Below are 8,596 nucleotides of genomic sequence, written 5' to 3' on the forward strand. Positions count from 1 at the left end.
TCTAACCCAGCCTTACAAACAGTCTTGCAAAACTGATATTTTTTAACCAATATTTCATAGTGATTTTATCATAAAAGTACACCCACAATTAGCACATCTACTTTTCCCCAATCTCCCCAGCATTATTATTTATATCTTTGCAAATGGCATTTCCTTTAGAAAATATGAAGCTGTCTATCACTTTCTTTCTATAAAATTATCCCTTGTGTTTAAAAAACCTAACACCTTGCATCCTGCTATCTTGGAAAGAAAATACCCACGTAACCAAAGCTGATCAAGATTTAGAAATCAAAAGCTTCGCACATCAATCAAGAAGTTTCTGGTCCAATACAGAAGGGTTTGTGTTTCTTTTCCTTCATTGCTTTTTTCTAAGCTTTCTCTTTTCATTAAATCACAATGCCAGACAAAGTCAGGGTCATGCTGTGCCCATCACTGTGGCTTATAGATCAAATGAAAGCTGGTATTAATCATCTTGCTTGATTTTGGAACCTATTAATTTCCAAGAACAGAACCCCAGTGACACAAGTCTTTTATTTTATGATCTTATGCAGTGTCATTTCTCTTTTCTTCTCTTAGAGTAAACCTTAGAAACTGTTAGTTATGTGAAACCATTTTAAAGTCAACCATTATCTTTTCACTGGCCAATTAGATATAAGTTTGGTTTAAGAAAACTGTACTTTGCTTCTATTTTCCTCAGGAATCCTTAAAAAATATTTGGTGGTTGGGCATGGTGGCTCACGCCTGTAATCCCAGCACTTTGGGAGGCCAAGGTGGGTGAATCATGAGGTCAGGAGATGGAGACCATCCTGGCTAACACGGTGAAACCCCATCTCTACTAAAAATACAAAAACAAAATTAGCTGGGCGTGGTGGCGGGCGCCTGCAGTCCCAGCTACTCGGGAGGCTGAGGCAGGAGAATGGCGTGAACCCCGGAGGTAGAGCTTGCAGTGAGCCAAGATCCTGCCACTGCACTCCAGCCTGGGTGACAGAGCGAGACTCCATCTCAAAAAAACAAAACAAACAAACAAACAAACAAAAACATATATATATATATTTGGTACTCCAGGTCTAGGCCTACAATGAGAAGTAAACTTGAGTCTATTTTCTCCTTATTATAAAGGATTTTATGAAGAATAATCCAAGATCTATTCTCAAGTCTGGAGTTCACAATCTTTTGGTAAGATAATTATTTTTTCAAAGTTCTTCATGATCTTGAAGTTATGAAAAGAAAGTGATGCAGAAAATAAAATCCCTGAGATACTAAAATCCTTAGGAGAAATTCTATACATTGTAGACTCTGCATAAATATTGTTCAGTAAATCAGTGAAGCTGAGAAAGGGGCATACTCTACATCCTTGGCCTTTTCCTAGAGTAAAGAGGATGGTGTAGGAACTGGGGAATGTTACCAGATATGGCCTCACTACCTCTTGATTGGAACCACTGTATAGGTAGAGTAGTACCGGGTCCTTCTGTTAAAGCTTTTTTTCTGGGTAGTATATTGTCAGTGTATTATTTGGTAATGAAATCTGTACCCTCTCACTTGGTTCCAGATAACACTGTTAAGTTAAATACTGAGTCAGAAAATATGACTCAAATGTTTTTTCATTATGAGGTTAATACAACTCTTAGAACTAAATAAGGACTGGAAAAAGAGATCAGACGTTTTCAACCAGGATTATGAGCCTGCCAGCAATCCTCTGTGCATATGATACTATATAAATTCTAACTGATGAAAGAATTGATTTCTCTTTTGTAGTTATCTATGAAAAAATTAGCTTTGTCCTCACTGAAAGTTTGTTGTTTGTTGAGGTAAGCAAGTGGTAGAAGGACAACATTAATCTTATTTTGCACCTGGTTTTCACTTCAACTTTTCTCTGCCTCTTCATTTACTGTTATGTTTAATACTAGCTTCTGTTTTTAGCCTGTGGGAGAGGGGAGAAGTGTAAAAGATACTTATAACATCTGTAGCAATGGACGGAAGAATGAATAATAATAGGAAATGTCTACTACATGCCATCTGATATAAACACAGATGTGTATTTTCTTTAAATATAAGAATAGTGTACCATAAAGAGAAGATTTACAACACTCTATAGAAAGTCAAGAGCCCATTCTTGAGTGGTTCTTAATTAACAAGAAGCAATGCTCCCTGTTAGTTGCCAATTTATTTATAGAACTACAGTGGTAGGTACTGCTCATTTCTCCTGTAAATTATGAATGTAGACATCCAAGTGGTCTCCAAGAACAAAGGAGATACTGGATGAATTCTTTCCTATCAAATATTACATTGTTTATACCTAGTACAGTAAATTCAAAATTAGAATATTCTGTGTTTCCTCCAAAATCTTGTCATGGAGTTTGAAACCTTCAAAGAAAGTTTAATAAAGAATAAATGAAGGACATTAAGCAGTTTTTATAACGTTATATAATTTTAATCCTTAACTACACAATAACGTCTATATAACAAGAGAAGACTATCTGTAAAACCAACAAATAACTCATAGAGAAGATTGCCTTTTTTTGTAAGCATTTATATATTTAGTCTCAATAATGAATTTACCAAACCAACTTAGTTTGTGGAGAATAATTCACGTTTTCTTATTAGGCAACCCACATTTCCTAAATTCAGAGAGATCGTGGTACATCTTAACAGAATAAAAGGCTCTGATGATGTACCTACCACATCTTTGAGAGGAGGTTGCCATCCAAGTTAAATTATTGCAGAGATGAAAATGAAGATATTATTGTGAATATTGGTATTATTGTGAATATTGGTATGTTGAGACTATCTCAAGGACAATCTGGAGGATATTCATGGGCCACTGAGTATGATGAAATGTCTCACGAGCATGGAAAATAATAAAAAAGAATTATGAAATACCTTCTGTTATGAATGTTCATGAGCTCCGCTTAGAAAAGGAAAGAAAAGGCTTGATCTTTTGTGAACAGAATATAAGCTTAGGAAGATATCTATTTTTTAATCACCTCAAAACTTTACCTTTCAGTATAATAAAATGCATTTGGCTTGTTTGTCCAGAATAAATTTAATGTTATTTCAAGGTATCCTTATTTTCTACCTCTCTTTCTATGGAAAATAAATAATAAAATTGCAAAGCACCTTCTAGTATATCAGCTTTCCTTAAGAGCCACTAGCCCATGTACTCTTTGCTTCTGCCATTCTCCCCTGTAACAGATTATAGACATAATTGGAGCTTCATGTTCTGCCCGCCACCTACAGGAGCAATTTCCTGCTCACATGGGAGCACATGAAGTCTGGTGGTACAGAGAGTTCTCATTGAAGTTAGAGATATCCAACGATGGTAACAATCGGGCAGTAGGCCTCTAACCTATTGACCTCCTGCTTTTTGTTGGATCTGGGCTCCAACTCTTTGATTGTCTTCAAGGTTGTACCTCATTTGGCAGATACCTGCTAACTATGTGCTCATTTGAAATATTCAGGATTGAGCTGTAAAACTGACTTTACATAGGTTGAATTGTCTTGTTTTGCTCACAGTAAAAAAAAAAAAAGAACTGAAACAAAATCCAACACAACTGGGTTTCACACACAGAATCCATTTCTCCTGTTTCTGCAAAGATTTATTTTTCATTGTTTGAATAACTTTTGACAAATGAGCACTGGAGGAAAAGTGCTGACAATTTCAACTTTATTAGTTCAAATGTTTTCTCAATTTTATAAACTTACAAAGCTTATCTAGAAAAGAAATGATGCAAGACAGTTGTTACAGAATAATTACAGATTTACTCTTAGAGGATAGCAAAATTGCTTATGCACTACATTTAATGAACATAAGCTCCTTCTACATAGTATAGTTAAAATAAACCATACACATCTCAGAAATGACTTGTGCCTACAGGGCTCATCATAACATTGCTCTGCTAGACGAAATGACAGAGAAGGCAGGGATAACAGGATCCCCACATTGTTGCTGAAGAAGGTTGCTTTAACTTGAGTAGGTAGAATTCGGACTTAAAAAGATGGGACAACAACTTCTAAACTGATGGAGGAACTATAAATATTTGGGAAGCCACAAGCAGAAATTCCCAGCTTTGCAAATAGCTATAAGAAATGGGGGAAGTTGTTTTAAACAAAGATTGTCATCTGACTGCAAATCTGAAAAGACAAAGCAACAAAATATATGCTTATCAGAGGGTGACTACTGCCTGGCCTTGAGGAGTTATCACTGTATGTGTACAGGACAGAAAGGAGGGGAGGTTCTTGTTCCGGCCTCCTCTTCAGCTGGCCATGCAGACCCTTTAGTTTCTCAATTTGCTGTGGCTTTCAAACCTGTTGGACCAGTTGACAGTAAGAAACACAGTTTCTATTACAGCCCAGCACATAACTACAAATATGAAACCATAAAAGTAACCAAAATTAAAGTTTAATAAACTGGCACTTATTTCTTATTTTTAGTATATGCCATGCAGGCACTCTATTTTCTACCTGTGAGATTATCTTCTATTTCTGTAACAATAAGTAATCATTAAATCTGTAATAAAGATGTCTATACAGTACAGGTAAAATTAAATACACATACTATATAGGTATCTATATAGAATCATACAGATAATATGATATTATCTATTTAAATGAATGTTAATCATAACTCTACAATGGGCTGTGACCACAGTTTAAAAAAAAAGAAAAGAGGAAGACACGATGACTCCTTCAACAGCATGAGAAAGCTCTCACAGGAGCTCCACTCCTCTCACTTCCAAAGGAGCACCTGGTGCCTTGCCCACATTCTCTCAGTACCCATACATGCCGTTTGTGCTGGCTTTGTTTACACTTATTACTCTAAGTGTTGTGACATTTTCTCTTTTGTTCATTTTGCATTCTCAGCTTGAGTGAAAATTAGAACAACAGGGGCCATTCCTGCTTGACTCATGTATCTTCTTTCATAGCTCCTCCCAGGATCTAGCACAATGTGTCCCTTCCACTGGACTGTTGATAAATGCCATTGACCGTTAATGCAATTGCATGATAATGCAGAAGTATAATTTGATTAGCTGCAAGGACTTGTAAATGCAGCCTTTTTTTTTCTTAACTAAATAATTTTTTATTTTAATTTTAATTTTATTTAATTAATTAATTTATTTATTTTTGAGATGGAGTCTTGCTCTGTCACCCAGGCTGGAGTGCGGTGCTGCAATTTTGGCTCACTGTAACCTCTGCTCCCAGGTTCAAGCAATTCTCCTGCCTCAGCCTCCCTAGTAGCTGGGATTATAGGAGTACGCCAGCACACCTGACTAATTTTTGTATTTTTGGTAGAGATGGGGTTTATCCATGCTGGCCAGGCTGGTCTTGAACTCCTGACCTCAGTTGACCCGCCTGCCTTGACCTCCCAAAGTGCTGGGATTACAGGCATGAGCCACCACACCTGGCCAAGAATTTTTGTCTATAAAACGGAAGTAAATATTCAAATGAAAAATACGTAGTGTGTCCACCATTTCATTGTTCATTTGTGCCTCAAATATATTTAGTGGTTACTGTTTGCCAGAAATTGCTTTAGAAGCTGGGCATATGTAGTCCATGCTCTCAAGTAATGGGGACTACAACACAGGTAATAGGTTTTTCTCAGAATTGCGGTTTATTCAAATGAATTGTCGATGTGTCTAATTTTGATTTGGCTGTTGCAGATTTCTTGTGTTTACTTTGTTTCCCTCAATGTCATTATATAATCTAAAATATGACCTGGCTTAAAAAAAAAAATGCTCACCTTACCAAAGGTGCACTCAGTAAATCCCCTTTACTCCCTATCCACTGTAATCTTTGGACTTCAAGTATATAGAATTAAATTAATTATAATCATGAGTTCATGAATACTACCATCATACATCCATTCAAGACTCATCCGTCTACCTAACTACCTATTGTATCCAAATTGATCTATAGATTTAATATTGTACCAAACATAACAACATACTATAAAGCTATTATAATTAAGCTGGTACTTAAAAGTGTCAATGGTGGGCCGGGCGCAGTGGCTCATGCCTGTAATCCCAGCACTTTGGGAGGCTGAGGTGGGCGGATCATGAGTGCAGGAGATCGAGACCACCCTGGCTAACACGGTGAAACCCTATCTCTACTAAAAAAAAAAAAAAAAAAAATAGCTGGGTGTGGTGGCGGGCGCTTGTAGTCCCAGCTACTTGGGAGGCTGAGGCAGGAGAATGGCATGAACCCGGGAGGCACAGCTTGCAGTGAGCCAAGATCGTGCCACTGCACTCCAGCTTGGGTGACAGAGCAAGACTCCGTCTCAAAAAAAAAGAAAAAAAAATTGTCAATGGTCAGGGACACTACTTTATAAATTGACCAGTGGAACAGAACAGAGGACCGGAGGTAAATTTGTGTACCTTTTTGTTTATGTCAGAGGGGATATTATAGATCACTGGGGAAAGGAGAGATCATTGAATAAGTTGAGCTAGGAAAAAGTGTGGATCATCAACATTGACTACAGATGGATTAAGAACTTAAATGTCAAAAGCTAAACTTAAAAAATCCTTAGAAGAATACAGGTGAATGTCTTTCTAACCTTAGGTATAGAGAATTTGTTTTGTTTTGTTTTTGAGATGGAGTCTTGCTCTGTCGCCCAGGCTGGAGTGCAGTGGCACAATCTTGGCTTACTGCAACCTCAGCCTCCAGGGTTCAAGCGATTCTCCTGCCTCAGCCTCCGAGTAGCTGGGGTTATAGGTGTGTGCCACCACCCCTGGCTAATCGTTGTATTTTTAGTAGAGATGGGTTTTCACCATATTGGCCAGGTTGGTCTTGAACTCCTGACCTTGTGATCCGCCCGCATCTCCTGACCTCTTCAACCTCCCAAAGTGCTGGGATTATAGGCGTGAGCCACTGTGCCTGGCCGGATTTCTTAAACATGATACAAAAGTACTAATTTTGGGAAGATTAATAAATTTGACTACTCTAAAATTAAGAATTTGTGCTCATCACGTCATGTTAAAGAAAAAAAAGACACGCCAGAAACTTGGGGAAAATGTCTGCAGCACACCTAACTGACAAGAATCAGAATTAAACCACACAAAGTAGAAATGATAAACACCTGTCTTGTCTTCTAGTCTCACCTACTTTACCCTGCTGTTTTATTTTTGACTCTGATTCCCTTATCCAGCCAACAACAAATTGGATATTGTCTGAACAAATTGCTTACTTCTACATCTGTTCCATTTCCTTTAGCTAGAATACTTCTGCCACCACCAGCTGGACCACTGACATTCCATATACTTCTCTTATCATTCCCAAGAACCATCCTTCATGAATTCAACTCATCACTGCTTATTCCCTCAGAGTTCATAGGGCATCAACTTAAATTTGGTTGATATGTTCTCCTCTTCCTCCTCCCCCTCCTCCCCCTCCCTCTCCTCCTCCTCCTCCTCTTCCCTCTCCTCCTCCTCCTCCTCCTTCTCCTTGCTCTTCTATAGGCTGGTCTTGAACTCCTGGGCTCAAGCTGTCCTCCAGCCTCAGCCTCCTCAGTAGCTGGGACTTCAAGCATTCGCCACCATGCCTGGCTTTACATATTCTTTTGAATTGATTTTTTAGACATCCTGTCTGCCCTGTTACATTTCAATTTTTCCTAAATATAAGAGCTCTTGTGTTACATTCTGTTTTCATGGTCTTCCTTCTGCCTGGATTTTTTTTTTTTAATTATTTTTTCTTCTTTTTTTTTTTTATTATACTTTAAGTTCTAGGGTACATGTGCATAATGTGCAGGTTTGTTACATATGTATACTTATGCCATGTTGGTGTGCTGCACCCATCAACTCGTCAGCACCCATCAATTCATCATTTATATCATGTATAACTCCCCAATGCAATCCCTCCCTCCTCCCCCATCCCCATGATAGGCCCCAGTGTGTGATGTTCCCCTTCTGCCTGGATTTTTTAATCCCATAGCTTAGCACAATGTTGTGCGTGTGTTGGGTATCTAGTAAGTGAAAGTTTCTTTTATGGACTAACATTGAAAACATAAAGATTTTACTGAGTTTAATCATAAACTCTTCAAAAGTAGAACAAAATGAAGGTGGATTTATCCAAGGAAGTATAAAGAAAGAAAAAGGCAGTAGTTCACACAAATAAATACCTAACAGAGATCTCAGACAAGATATGTAGACATATGGAAGAAATTTAAAAATATCCATTTACGAAGAAATTGTGAAGTAGGAAGAAAGCTATGTAAATAAGCCAAATTAAGGAAAGATTACATATTACACTAGAGAAAGACAATAAGCAGCAAGTTTCAGAAAACATTTCAAATGGCAGTAAAATGTTCAAACAGGCTGGCAACAAATGAAAGTAAATGACTGGACTAATTAGGGTTATAAGCAAGAGATTGTTTGAAGATAAAAACCCAGATGTGCGTATGCCTCTTTAGAAAAAGCAGGTGGAGAGCTACCTTTTTAAGACAGCAATTTTCCTGAAACAACAGATGTAGGCAGTTTTTGTTTTCTTTTAAAAAAAGTTACCTGCAAGTAAATTAGACAAGGCAGCAATTTCAGATAACCTGAGTTCATGATTTTTATAAGGAAGGAAGAAGCATCACTGATTTAGACATTTAGATGATACGAGT

The sequence above is a fragment of the Trachypithecus francoisi genome, unplaced genomic scaffold (genome assembly GCF_009764315.1).
Source record: "Trachypithecus francoisi isolate TF-2019V2 unplaced genomic scaffold, Tfra_2.0 Lachesis_group13, whole genome shotgun sequence".
Lineage (NCBI taxonomy): Eukaryota > Metazoa > Chordata > Mammalia > Primates > Cercopithecidae > Trachypithecus > Trachypithecus francoisi.